The sequence below is a fragment of the Pristis pectinata genome, chromosome 19, assembly GCF_009764475.1.
Source record: "Pristis pectinata isolate sPriPec2 chromosome 19, sPriPec2.1.pri, whole genome shotgun sequence".
Lineage (NCBI taxonomy): Eukaryota > Metazoa > Chordata > Chondrichthyes > Rhinopristiformes > Pristidae > Pristis > Pristis pectinata.
The window spans coordinates 42,687,645-42,702,041 of record NC_067423.1 but is presented as its reverse complement, the minus strand read 5'-3'; the positions used below and the strand labels follow the sequence as shown (position 1 = coordinate 42,702,041).

General features: G+C 40.8%; 1 protein-coding gene across 4 annotated transcripts in view; it reads left to right on the top strand.

Annotated features, from left to right (window-relative positions):
• Positions 1 to 14,397, top strand: part of cdk17 (cyclin-dependent kinase 17) — a 133,290-nt gene that overhangs the window by 37,628 nt on the left and 81,265 nt on the right. For all 4 annotated transcript variants that reach the window (XM_052033595.1, XM_052033594.1, XM_052033593.1 and 1 more), the window contains exon 2: positions 14,089 to 14,286. The gene's annotated coding sequence lies outside the window, so the exon portion shown is untranslated. The remainder of the gene's footprint in view (positions 1 to 14,088; positions 14,287 to 14,397) is intronic.

Sequence of the window (14,397 nt, the reverse complement as noted above, 5' to 3'; positions counted from 1 at the left end):
AAGGTATAAAACAGAAAATGCTGGAATAATTCAGCAGAACAGGCAGCATCTGTGGACAGGGAAACAGTTAACTTTGCAGGTCGAAGACCTTCACTGGAACAGGAAAAAGAAATCAATTTTAAGTTGCAGAGAGAGGGCAGAAAAAATGGATGGCACAAAGGCATTCATTTACATGAATGATAGAAAAATAGGGGGCGATGTGGGAGGGAAGGGTTAGATAGATCTTAGAGCAGGATAAAATGTCGGCACAACATTGTGGGCCGAAGGGCCTGTACTGTGCTGTAGTGTTCTATGTTCTAAAGGAAATGTATGAAAGGGCGAGGGCTATGTGGATTGCCATGTGGATAAGCTGCAAATTAAGTCCTGGTTGCTAGGTTAATAAAAGGAATTGGAGAGAGAGAGAACATGAACAAAGGAATGTAAAAGCTAGAAATGTTGAGCTGCAGGAAATACACAGCAGATCAGGCCAAGCTAGTGGAGAGAGGAAACTGGGCGAGTATTACAGATGAAAGACCAGCAGCAGAACTGGCCAGTTGTAGAATTTGATTTTGAGTCTGGAAGGCTGCGATACACCTAAGTGGAAGGTGAGGTGCTGTTCGTCAGTCTTATGTTGTCTTATTTTAACAATGCAGGAAGATACAGACAGATGGGTCAGAGTGCGAATGAAATAGAGATTGAAAGTGTAAGGAACAGGATGTTCAGACTGAATTCAGGTGCTCTGCACTAATCTGACGGCTTTATTGAACCACAAGCAGAAGCTTGAATGCTGCAGTGGAAGCACAGATTGTGGATGCAAGGGGACTTTGAAAGTGTCACAATACACCAGCAATCCAGTCTTCAGCAGGAAATTAAAATTTCTAAGGCACCATCCCAGTAGAGGAACACTGGCTTCATGGAGCAAAAATATGCTGTCCCCTCTCGGGATATGATGGGTGATCCCAGCTGTGCCCTTGCGGTCTGTCAGCCAACAAACTTGGAACGTTCTCATTCAGGATAAAATAGCACATTAAGCCATTGGCTCTCATGGTGAGATGGTGCAGTTTAAATAGAGGTTAAGTTACTGGAATATTAACCAAAGGCATTCACTAATTCCAGATGGGCAGTTTAAATTCAGTAAATTAAATAAATCTAGAATTAGAAAGCTAATACGAGGACTGGTGACCCTTAAACTACCAAATTGTAATGAAAAACTGTCTAGTTCATTAATGTCTGTCAGGTCAAGTCGATGTGTCAGTTGCCCCTTCACTTCAGGCACAGTTAGGGGTGAAAAAATGTCAGTGCTGCCTATGTCTTCTGAACAAATAAAATTCAACTATGTCCACATTCTAGCATCAATTAATTTTTAAAAATTTCATGGATTTTGTGGCAGACGACTTCATATTGGGACTGAAACCTTTTTGTTTTTTATCACTTTTGTTTTAGGGTGCATGCATTGCTGGCAAGGCCAGTGTTTATTGCCCCAGAAGAGGTGGTGTAAACCTCCCTGAACACTGGCTTGAGAACATGCAGCTGGTGTTCCTATGTGCCTGTTGTCCTTATCCTTCATGGTAGAGATTGTTGGTTTTAAGATCCCTAAGCCCCCATCCTGAACATTGTCCCTGACCTGAATCTAGACATGTCACATAACATTGTGGCTGCAAGAACAGTAAGAGGCTGGGTGTCCTGCTATGAGTCACATTGCAGCGATGGTGGTGGAGGAACTGAATGTTTCAGATGGTGTACAGGGTGACATTTAAGGAGTTGCCTTGACTTGGATGGTGTTGAGTTTCCTGAGTATTGTTGGAACTGCATTGGCCTTGGGTAATGACTCACCTCCTGACATCTATAATGCCTACTCAGGAGTGTCATGGAATACTCACCAGTGCATCTTCCTGACATGGTGTCGCAAGAGAGTTACTTTCCACTGGATACCCAGCCTCTATTCCTGCTCTTGCCGCTGGGGTGTTTATGTGGCTGGTCCAGAGTTTCTGGTCACTAGTGACCTCTAGGATGTTGATGGTAGGGGCCTAGCTCATGCGATGCCATTGCATGTCAAGAGTGGGTGGTTAGACGCTCTTGTTGGAAATAATTATTACCTGGCACTTCTGTGGTGTGTATATTATTTTTCATTTATCAGCTCGTGACTGCATGATATCTCGGCCTTGCTGCAGGATGACCTGCACTATTCGCTGAGGGGTTTTGTGTGGAATTGAATATTTGTGTAATCATCAGTGAACTTGTCATTTTTAATCATGATGCCAGAAGTGATGTCATTGTTGAAGCAGCTGATGATGGTTGGGCCTAGGGCCTAGAAGAACTCGTGCAGCTGTCTTGGGGCTGAGATGGTTGGCTTTTCAGCAACAATGGCTGTCTTTCTTTGCTCAATATACGACTCCAACCATAGGAGCAGTTTCCCTTTGTGATGACCGTTGAGTTCAGCTTTACCAGGGCTCCTTGATGCTGGACTTGGTCAAGTGCTGCCTTGATCTCAAAGTTATTCACACTGGCCTCACTTTTGGATTTTAACTATTTGGCCAAGGCTGCGATGAGGCCCAGAGATGAATAGTCCTGCTGAAACCCAACGACATTGGAGAGCAAGTGTAGCTCACTCAGCTTCCATCACTTACCTGATTATTGGGAATAGGCTGGGTGATGAGTAGTCACATTGGATTTGTTCTGCATTTTGTGGAATTTACTACATTGCTGGATAGGGATCAGTGATGTAACTGCATTGGAACAGCTTGACTACAGGTGCAGCTGCCTCTATTCAGAAATACAGGTGGGATGTTGTGTGGTTATGTAGCTTTTGCTGTACAAGTACTGTCAGTGGGTTTTTAATGTCATGTGGAGTGAATTGAATTGGCTGACGACTGCCTCCTGTGTTCTCTGTTCTTTTATTTGAACCCTGCCTTTCATCCTTGGGAATCTCTGTTGGCAAATCCTTGGGCTCATGAAACCTAAAAATTTTGAAATAATGTTCATTGAAGTGTCTGGACTGTTTATTGCTACAGCGAATTCTGTAATGTATTGTACAGTTTTTCTGAAGATGGGTGTCTAAATTCCCTATTCTTTTGTACATCTGCACAGAATGTCATTTTCACTGAAATGCGAAGTGTATTCACCAGAAATAGCATGTGGTTCCTACGCATCACTCACCTATCTGATCAGTTGAATTTGCAAATAAAAACCAAGTGCTAGGAATACACAGCAGGCACAGGCTCAGCATTAATTCAGAGAACAGTTAATATTTCTGGCTAATGATCTTTCATTTGGAGATAAACAAGTTTTTGTAAGGTGTAATACATTCTTCTTCTTGGGCATTTCCTCGGTATCGAGGATGACTCGTGACACTCAGGTTTTGTGGGTTCTGAGATGGCTGATGAGGCTGTTGTGGAAACCAAAGACACTTCCACGTGGGATAGGAGGTGCTTGATGGGTTGGGTAGTTTGTGAGGTGGTGTTCTTTGTGATCCTGATGTATGGACTTGAGGTTCTCAATACCATCCCCAAAGCAGCTCCTCCATTTCAAATGGTCACAGGCCAGAGATTCCCAGGAGTCAGTGGGAATGTTGCACTGTTCCAGGAGGCTTTGAGCACATCCACAAATCTTCTTCCCAGTTCTGTCTGGTAATGTCTTTCTGTGACTAAGTTCAGAATAGAATGCCAATTCCAGGGCTTTGGCGTCAGACAATGAAAAAGTGCGACCTGCTCAACATTGTTGACTGAGTGCAATTAGGGCCTCAGCGCTGAAGATATTGGCCACGGAGAGAAGTTGGTTTGCTACTCCTTCCAGTGAATTTGGAGGATTTTGTGGAAATAGCATAGGTGATATTGTTCCAGTACTTTGATGTCCAGGTCTCAGAATCTCATAAAAGAGCAGGAATCATGAGTTTTGTATCAGGTCTGAGGTCTTGATCATCAAAACCTTCTTTTCTTTCATTGATCAAAGGCTGTGCTTGTGCATTCAAGATTGCTGGTGAATTTCATCAATGTACCAAAATATGGGAAATACTTGTGAGCCGCCCTATATCTTTGTTGGACAGCAGTGTGCTGCAGCAGGGAGCAAATCAGTAGAAGGACTTTTGTCTTTGGATATTAAGGCCCATCTTCTCATATGCTTCAGTGAATAAGTTTAGAGTTTGGCCTCCAGGCATACATGAGCACAAATGTTGTCTGCATGTTATATCTCAACCCCTGAGTTTCAGCAATGCAATAATGCTGACGTTGCACTGAAGAATTTTGATTACAATGTGGGAAGAATTTTTTTAAAAAGGGAATAATGTAGAATTAGTGTTAATATGTAGATGATGATTGGTGCAGACTAAGTGGGCTGCAGGTTGTGTTTCTGTGGTGTATCTGTGACTATGATAGCTTGCAGATTTGAGCTTTTGTCAGTGCTGAATCTGGCATATTACTGAGCTTCAGGGAAGGGGAATGAACAAAATCCATGAAATAAAGTGAACTTGCTTGCAAATAAATTTGATGGAGATATTGAAAGTAGAAAAAATTGGTCACCCAGGTCAAAAAGATTACTGACAATTTTAAGGTTCTTAGGAACCATTGAGTGAGACATCAGGAAGTTGCTTTAGCTCTTGAAACTGAATGAATGCAAAATATGCTCTATTAAGAGAGGAAACACAAACACTGATGAGACAAGAGTCTCCAGAGGTTGGAATCTGGAGCAAAATACAAACTGCTGGAGGAACTGTGGGTTGAGCAGCATTCATTGAGGGTGCGAGAGCGGTTGGAAGCGATTAGTCTGTTTTTCCTGTTAAGGCCCTGCATCAATATTGACAGTGGAGATGGAAGATAGCAGGTATTAAGAGGAGAGGGGAAGAGGTGAAAGGTGGACTAAGGACACATGACGGGTAGGGTTGGGAGGCTGAGGCTGTGGATGATAGATGAAGCAGACAAGGAAAAAGAAAATAAAAGGCAGATGGAGTGAAGGGGAATGTAAAGGTGGAGACAGCTGCTGAAGGGTGAAAAGCAGGGACACAAAGGCTACAAGTGCTGGACAAAAATGGGAGGAACTGAGGTGGATTGGAAGGAAAGGGAGAAGGGTGGTGGGGGGAGGAAAACACAGGAAGTAAGGAAAATTCAATGTTCCTACCATTGGGTTGTAGACTACCCAGGTAGAATATGAGGTGGTGGTCTTCTGGTTTGTGTTGGGCCTCAACACATTGGTAATCAAAATACTGGTGCCTGAGAGAGATGAGCAGTCCCTGCAGAATGAATCCACCCTCATCTTTGGGTTAAATCCATGATCCACCAGAAAGGTGTTTGGCCCCATAGTTGAGGAACCACAGAACGAGAATAGCAAAGTAATTTAAGTTAGTTGTTACTGTGGTGCTCTTTTCATAACTTTTTTATTCATGGGATGTGGGCTTTGCAGGATGAGCCAGCATTTAATTGCTTACCCCTAAATGCCCTTGAGAATGTGGTGGTGAGCGGCCACCTTGAACCACGGCAGTCCTTGAGGTATGGGTCTACCCACAATGCTGTTTGGGAGGGAGTTCCAGGATTTTGACCCAACGACGGTGAAGGAACAGCAATATATTTCCAAGTCAGGATGCTGTGTGGCTTAACTGTAGAAACCAGTGATTTTTTTTACATTTGGGGAATATTTCACTAAAAATAACATATTGTTAATATGGAACTTGAAAATAAAATCATTTGTCTACTAATTCACTGAAGTTTGAGCCTTTTTTAATACTTAGGTGGAAGAAGAGCTGAAAAATGTGTATGGAAAAAGAAGTCTTGAAATACAAATTTTTACCTGATCTTGAAGCTGCCAGATATTGGAGTACTCTGGCAGTCTTTACGTTGGGTCAAAATTAGTTATGTGAAGTGCTCCAGCTACACTACTTCGATGTTAATATGGTACAAAAAGTGGCAGGCCGTGGTAGATCAACAGGCAAGAGGGTCAGATTGTCTGTAGTTTCTGATGAGCTGCTTAAACCAATTTTCAGGTCCTGGCATTCATCCCTGTCAGATGCTGGCAGAACAGGGATTGACTTTGGGTATAGAGACTGCAGATCCGTATTAATCTGTATCATCGGTTACTGTAAATATACCCACACCCAATGTGTGCCATAGGACACATAGACAGTCTGGGTTTTGTTTCAATATCTTTCAAAGGTAGCATAGTGATTATCTGCAGTAGCAGCTGCTGCCTGCCAAAGAATGACTGAGTGACAGACGAATGAGTCATCAATAGCATTTTAAAGTCTGACTATTCTTATTGTGCTATTCAATGGAACAATATCACTGCACTGATTCATTTCCTAATCTTGAGCAATCGTGGATGGCAAGAATTTGGTAAGTTAGGTATCTTTAAGTGACACATGTTGGATGTTTGTATTATATACGTTTCTTCTTTGAAGCTCCTTGGTGGGGTGTGCCGGTTTTGAATGCCGGTTGCAGCTTGATTTTGTGCTTTGCTCAAATAAGAAGCAAGGAAAGAACTGAAAATTTGTATGACGATGGTTATAAATGTGGAGTAATCAGCTTCATATTGGGCTGCACGGGTGGAAAAGTGGTGGGTGACAACCTGGAGGACTAATGGGCAAAGGCAGGTAGTGCAAGAGACCCCTGTGGCCACCCCCCTCTCAAACAGATAGGGAGTCATCGTTATAAGCATGGAAACAGGTCCTTCAGTCCAACCTATCCATGCCAACCAAGGTACCTTCCTGAGATAGTCCCATTTGCCTCCATTGGGCCCATATCCCTGTAATCCTTTCCTATACATGAACCTGTCCAAATGTCTTTTAAATGTTGAAACTGTATCCGCCTCTTCCACTTCCTCTGGTAGCTCATTCCATATACCCACCACCCTCTGCGTGGAAAAACTTGCCTCTCGGGTGCCCTTTAAATCGTCCCCTCTCATCTTAAACCTATGCCCTCTAGTTTTAGACTCCTCTATCCTAGGAAAAAGACTGTGTCTGTCCACCTTAACTATGTTCCTCGTGATTTGTCAACCTCTAGGGTCACCCTTCAGTCTCCTTCACTCCAGGGAAAACTGTCCCAGCCTATGCAGTCTCTCCTGATAACTCAAGCCCCCGCCAGTCCTGGCAATATCCTCGTGAATCTTTTCTGCACCCTCTCCAGCTTAATCACATCCTTCCTACAGTATGATGGCCAGAACTCAAACAATATTCCAGGTGTGGTCTTGCCAAAGTCTTGTACAGCTATAACATAATGCTCTGACTCTTGTACTCATTGTCCTGTCCAATGAAGGCAAGCGTGCCATATGCTGCTTTCACCATCTTGTCTACCTGTATCACCATTATCAGGGACTATGTACTTGTACCCCTAGTCTCTCTCTGGTAAGACAGATGAACTTAGAGTGTTGATCAGCATGTGGGAATATGATACTGTTCCAATCACTGATTCATAGTTGAGCGAAGACCAGCTCAACATTTCAGGATGTAGAAGTTTCAGATCTATAGGTCAGGATGAGGGGGCATTTCATTATTGATCAAGGAGACCATCACTGCAATAATGAAGGAGGATGTTTTCGAAGGTTGTTCAAATGAAGCCTAATGGGTAAAGTTTAGAAATTTTAAAAAAGGGGCCATCTTTGTTGGGATTATACTACGGGTCTCCCAATACTCGGTGGGAGATGAAGGAGCAGATATGAAGACAAATCACAATTTGGGGTTAGAGGAACAGGTTATAGTAGTAGGAAACTTCAACTTTCCTCATATTAACTGGGATCACCTCAGTGTGAAAAGCTTAGATGGATGGAATTTTTAACGTGCATCCAGGACAGTTTTTTTTTGTGTCAGTAGACAGTGCTACTAGGGATTGGGCAGTGGTAGGCCTATTCATTTGGAAATGAAACTGGGCAAGTGGATGAAGTGTCAGTTGGCGAGCACTTTGGGAACATAACTTGGTAAGTTTCCAAGTAGTTATAGAAATGGATAAGGATAATCCAGAAATTGTCTGAATTGGGTGGGGATGATTTCGATTTCAATATCAATAGACAGGACCAGGCAAAGGCAGATAGGGAGCAACTATTTGCAGGTAAATCTACATCTGCGAAGTTGGGAATCTTTTCAAAGTGAAAAGGTGAGAGTTCAAGGCCAATGTTCCTATGACGTGAAGGGTAAGGACGGCAAGTCCCACAAACTCTGAACATCAAGAGATATTGAGGTTATGTTTTTTGTATATAGAAGAAAGAATATAGTAGGTGTAGAGCACTGAGTCTAGGGGAATGCTTAAAAAGGAATTAGGAGGGCAAAAAGAGCCACAAAATATCCCTGGAAAATAGATTAAGGAAAATCCCAAGACATTTTTGCCAAGTATATTAAGAGCAAGAGGTTAACCAGGTAAAGAGTGGGCACAATCGGGACCAAATGGTTAACCTTTGTGCCTGGAGCCAGAGAACATGAGCAAGCCTGAAATGAAGGTGCTTCATCTGTACTCACCAAGGAGAAAGCCATTGTGGTAAGAGATTTCAGTTGGGATAGTGAATTTCTAGAACACATTAGATTACAGGAGAGAGATGAGATGTTTTTTCAGATGTAAAAAATGAATCCCCAGGGCCAAATGAGATGTATCCCAGGCTGTAGTAGGAGGCAATGGAGGATTGTTGGGGCCCAGACAAGGATATTTCAATCTTCTCTGGCCGTAGGTGAGGTGCAAGATGCCAGGAAGCAAGCAAAAGTACCTTTTATTCAAGAACTGCAGCAAGGATAAGCCTGGTAATTATATGCCATTTAATTCATCATCAGTGGCAACAAAATCATTGAAAAATTCTCAGGGATAAGATTAACCTGAATTTGGAAAGGCACACATTTTAAACGTTGCTTTGTGTAATTCTGAGCACTTTATTTTGCCACAGATAGTTTGAAAATGTTAGTCTTGAGATAATGTGGAACAATTTTCATTGCATATGGTTACTAACCTTTTATATTTGAAAATCAAAATACTGTAGATGATGGAGATCTGAAATAAAAATCCGCTGGAAATACTCAACAGATCAGACAGTATCTGTGGAAAGAGAAAATATTTTCAGGTCAATGATTTTTCAACCTAAATGTTAACACAACTTTTCTTCCACACATGCTGCCTGACTATAGTGTATTTCCTTAATGTTCTGTTTTATTTGAACTTTTAAAATTCCTTCATTTACATTTTGATAAAAGTTCCTCAAAGGATTGTTGTTGCATCCCTCCCTTTTTTTGTTACTGCCAAGTTAACTATAGGTAACCAACAGCATTCATGCTTGGAGTTGGGCAAATGTGATCTTGGTTTCCTGTGATGTAATTTTATTGCTTTAATATCCAAATCATCAACCCTAGTTGCCTCATGCTGCTGTTTGCTCTGGAATGGAGTTTTTGATCCTCCCCTACTCCATGATGAAGTAATTGTTTGTTACAGATTTGAAATAAAGGTGTGCCTTGGTGGTAGGCAGCAGTGAACTGACATTAAAACCTGATTTTAACATTCACTAAAAGGTAGATACACATTTTATTAATGAATATTTTGAATATGACTTGGTGAACATTGAATTCAGTACTTTTCCAAAAGTTTTTTTTGAAAACAGCATCCTTCATACTTCTGTCCTGTGACTTAATTTACTCTGTTCATCAGTACATTCTCTAAGCATCTTTGGTCAGGATCAGTAACATCCAGTGAGACTGTAGGAGGGATTGCTTTCAGAGTAAAAGCTGGTGCCTGAACAATTTGGTGTCATCACTGTCTTTCGGCACTGTGCAATTTAAATTTCGGTGATTTTAGGCATATCTGCAGAAATGTTTTAAATCTGTTTAAATTGTGCAGATTTTGACATTTGACCTGGCACTTCTGGTCACATTCTGAGATGGTGAACACATTCTGTCAATGCTTGTTTGGAACATTTATAGTTGAAATTGTCCTGTTTTCTTTGCTTTAACAAGATTGTTAACCATTCACAGGGAACTAAAACACTCTATTCACTGTAGCTGTTTTATTTCAAGGCTTTTATAACTTTAACTTTCTTCTGCATTCCACTGTAGTAAACTTATATACTTGGCTGGAGTCATAGAGTTATACAGCATAGAAACAGGCCCTTTGGCCCAACGCATCCATGCTGACCAAGATACCTATCCAAGCTACTCCCGTTTGACTATGTTTGACCTATATCCCTCTAAACCTTTACTATCCATGTACGTATCCAAATGTCTTTTAAACATTATAATTGTACGCACCTCTACAGCTTCCTCTGGCAGCTCTTTCTATATACCCACTGAACTCCGTGTGGAAAAGGTTGCCTCTCAGGTCCCTTTTAAATCTTTCCCCTTCCACCTTAAGTCTATGTTCTCTAGTTTTAGATTCCTCCACACTTCTCAGAAGACAACCCAGTTGTGTGAAGTGCACTGTCATTTCTCCAGTTACTGCTTTTCCGCAGGTTCTTTTATTGAGGGTCCTGCATGAGCTGGAGCTAAAGGACCAAAGCAGAAGCAGGGCAGATGTGGTCAGGGACCCTGAGGGAGGAGGGGAAGAGGGTTCATGTTCTTGGACCCTATCCCCCAAATTTGTTCCAAGGGCTAAACCCCTGTCCCCAGCTTCTGGAACAGCAAAACACTTGGTTTTCTAAGTTGGTGCTGACAGGGATCTGTGACCTGGAGGCAGAGCTCTAGCCACACTGGACTGTTTTACCCATCCTGGTATAAGTCAGTCATCTTGAATTACCGGCTCTCTGGATCATTCCAGACAGCTGTGGTTGATCTGTCCTTGTCTGACACATTGTCTTCAAAGAGTTGTGAGTTATACCTTTCTCTAGTCATCACTTTCAGCACTTACCATAAATATTCCACTCCTTGCTAAACTTTGACACTCTGACAATGATCATGGTCTCAGACCTCGTGCTTTCCTTCACAAAAATTGATTGCTTTCATTTCTGCAACGTTGCTTGGCTGTGCTGAAATCCTCAAACGCCCACACATTCCTGCCCGGTCTACCTTCCTACAGCCCAGAAGTGACATTGTGCAAAATTCTGCTCTCCACCTACTGACCTATTTGCTGACGTACATTGGTCTGAACAACCTATTTACTGTTTGTTCACAGTATAACAAAACCCGGCTAATTCTCTTGTAAATTGCTACAGACCTAATTGATAATTGTTGTTTTATTAAATATAATTGCTCGTTTCATCTAATTAAAGTCTACATAAAACTTGTTTGCTGCAGCATTACAGTGAGCCTGAGAGATGCATGTTCATACATCTGTTTCCTTTCACACTGAAAGGTATTTAACAGCAAATCGTCCTGTAGTTAGTTTACTATGGACAAACATGACCTCTAAATTGTAGATAAATTATTTCTTTTGGTGGCATTGCCTGCTTTCTTTTGAATCATATATAAAACCTTTTACATTAACTTGAACAGGTAGGCAGGTCAATTCAGTGTCTCATTCAAAAAAAACAGCATTTCAACAGCACATAAAAAATCTTCGAACTTGGAATAATGATACCTCTAAGCCAAACCAGCATGTTAAAAATGGCAAACAATTTTAGCACAATCTTCTATCACTTCCATGCCTAGGGGCAAAAATGTTGCTGATAATGAATAGAATGTTCACGTGGCTGGATAATGAAGAACAACTCCACTGGGATTCAAAATTAATGCTGACTTCATAGGGTCAAATGAATGTGTTTCACACAAAAGAGAATAGAGAATCCAAATTAGCAGTGCTTGACAAAGGCAAGACAGCCTTTGTCGACAGCTTAGATTCCCCATGGATGGCGTCAGAGGCAGCAACAGCTTGCTTCAGAACTTGAAGAAGCCATGTGGTGCGACATCCTGTTAAGAATGATTATTACTGAAGCTAAATCAGTCACGCCAAGAATAGTTGAAGATCTTCTTGTTTATCTCCTTGGCAGTCCTGCGTGTTTATGATCCAGAGGATGCTTGCAACAGACTTTTGAAGTGTTAGCAAATCTGATGAGAAAAGAATTTGGATTCAAAGTGAAGTAGTGTTTATATAGAACAGCAGCGAGCAGCATCTTTTATGGTTGCATTTCTGTATTAATTGAAATCAGAAACTGAAAATGCTCTTGAATTTGTGCTGCTCAGATTGGATTTCAGTTTTCTGCTGCAGTTAATTTATGTGATCACACACTTTAAACAAATTCTTAAACTTTTAGATTAAATGTTTTTATGCATTCAGGAGAAGTAAGAATAGATTTTTTTCTGAATGTACTTCTTGACCATGGAACCAAGGAATGATCTGGCGCAAAATGAGTTCATTCAACTTGTTTAAAAGAGCTATCTGGTTAGTTTTTCTCCCTTTCCCTTTCCCCAAAGCCTACAGCTTCATTCCCTTTCAAAGTTATCCAGCTCCCTTTTTGAATCTTAACATTGAATCTGCTCCCAGCACCCTTAGAAATATATTGCATTTCATTTGAAGTATTATTTGCCAAATAATTTAAATGTGATTATTGACCCTTCAACTAGAAAAAAGTTTTTCCTCGACTTATTTAAATCCATGATTAGTTTGAGCACCTCCTATTAAATTCTCCCTTAACCTTGTCTTTTCAAGAAGAGCAATCCCATTTACTCCAGTCTGATTTCATCCTGTCAGACAGTTTTAGTAAGGGCTGCAGTATAAACAGTGAAGTGGTGTAAAACATGCCTACTGATACTACCATGCAATTACAGAGATAATTGCTGGATATGGAACAATGAAAGAATTGTGTCCTTTAGGTGAAAGACACATGAGGGTCAACAGAAGGACCAGTCATGTTCACACAGAATGATATATTGAGATGGTGGCTCAATTTTTCATTAATGTAATCTGGTCGTAACCCTGTTTGGAGAGTCTTGAATAGGATAAAGTTGGAATGTAATGGAGGCAAAGATGCTTAAATGCTCATAAAAGTTCATCTGTTGCCGATTGTTGTGGAAGAGTGGACACTTCTGGTATCCCAGGACCATTCTTTTCCCAACTATTATCACAGAAAAAATTAACCTGTTCATTCATCAAATTGCTGCCTTGGAGGAGTTCTGTTTATAAAAGTGAACATCATGTAACTAGTTTTTTTTTGCTGTGATGTATTGTTTTAAATTGCAAAATATATATCAATTTTAATTATTCCACAACATGGAGAAAGTAATTTTCTCAGTTCATTCAGAGATTCAGTGACCTAGACTGATGATGGTGAAAATGATGTGAGCCCATTTAAAATGAATTGTTGGCATTGCAATTAAGATAAGATATCTTTATTAGTCACATGTACGTCGAAACACACAGTCTTTTTGCGTAGTGTTCTGGGGGCAGCCCGCAAGTGTCGCCACGCTTCTGGCACCAACATAGCATGCCCACAACTTCCTAACCTGCACATCTTTGGAATGTGGGAGGAAACCGGAGCATCCGGAGTAAACCCACACAGTCAAGGGAAGAACGTACAAACTCCTTACGGACAGTGTCCGGATTTGAACCTGGGTCACTGGCGCTGTAAAGCATTATGCTAACCGCTACACTACCATGGACTACTATTATTTGCAGTTATATCAACATTTTTAATATTCTTAAGGTTATATTATAATGTCTTTCCCTTGAACATGCCAGTTTCAAGTACAGGACTCTATTGTGTATTGGTTATGCTTTGTGTTGTTTAGAATTTCTGGTTTATTCATGCTTCAACTTTACTAGAGACATTTGAACAGAAGCCTCAAACCCTTGATTTCAACGATTGTTGTTTCAGATGGTGAGAAGGTAATAAAGTGTGTGATGATCTGCATATGAACTGACATTTTGAGGTTTAACTTTTATTATCCATTCAAAATTTCCAGAGGCTATTTATTAATCAGTATTTTTTCACATTTATTTTCTTTTCCCTTTTGTGGGTAATGATTCTGTGGATGCTAGTCTGTCCAAGTGCTTAGTTTTCATTGTGACCAGCGTGTTTCTGCAGCAGAAGCACCAAGTGTCAGAACCTGAGCTGATGAACTACATTGTGAACTCAACATTTGACACGTGTATCTTACCTTTTGCTGAAAGAATAGAATTTAACTGAAAATTTCTGCTAATCACACCCATTATTAATATTTTTACTGTCTTTGTATTGCTAAAAATAACAAACCAACCTACTGACAATTGTACCACTGTTCCTTTCTCATTACAGCACATACTTACCGACAAGAATAGAACAACGGTTTTGTCATTTGTCGATTTGTCACTATTTAAGTAATTCACTGGAAGATTGAAGAACTGCAAAGAAAAGTAGGTCCTGGAACTGATCATTGAACCTTGGAATCAAACTGAAGAAAATTAATGTAAAAGGATGACCAAACTCAAAGACTGGAAGCTGTGACTGAAATATGTGAGTAACCTTAATTGTCAACCTTTGTCTTGTTTTTTGTTACTTGGGTGAGGGGGGGGAGCGAATTGTGTGGCTGGAAAAGCAATCTGATCATTTTAAGCATTGGAATTG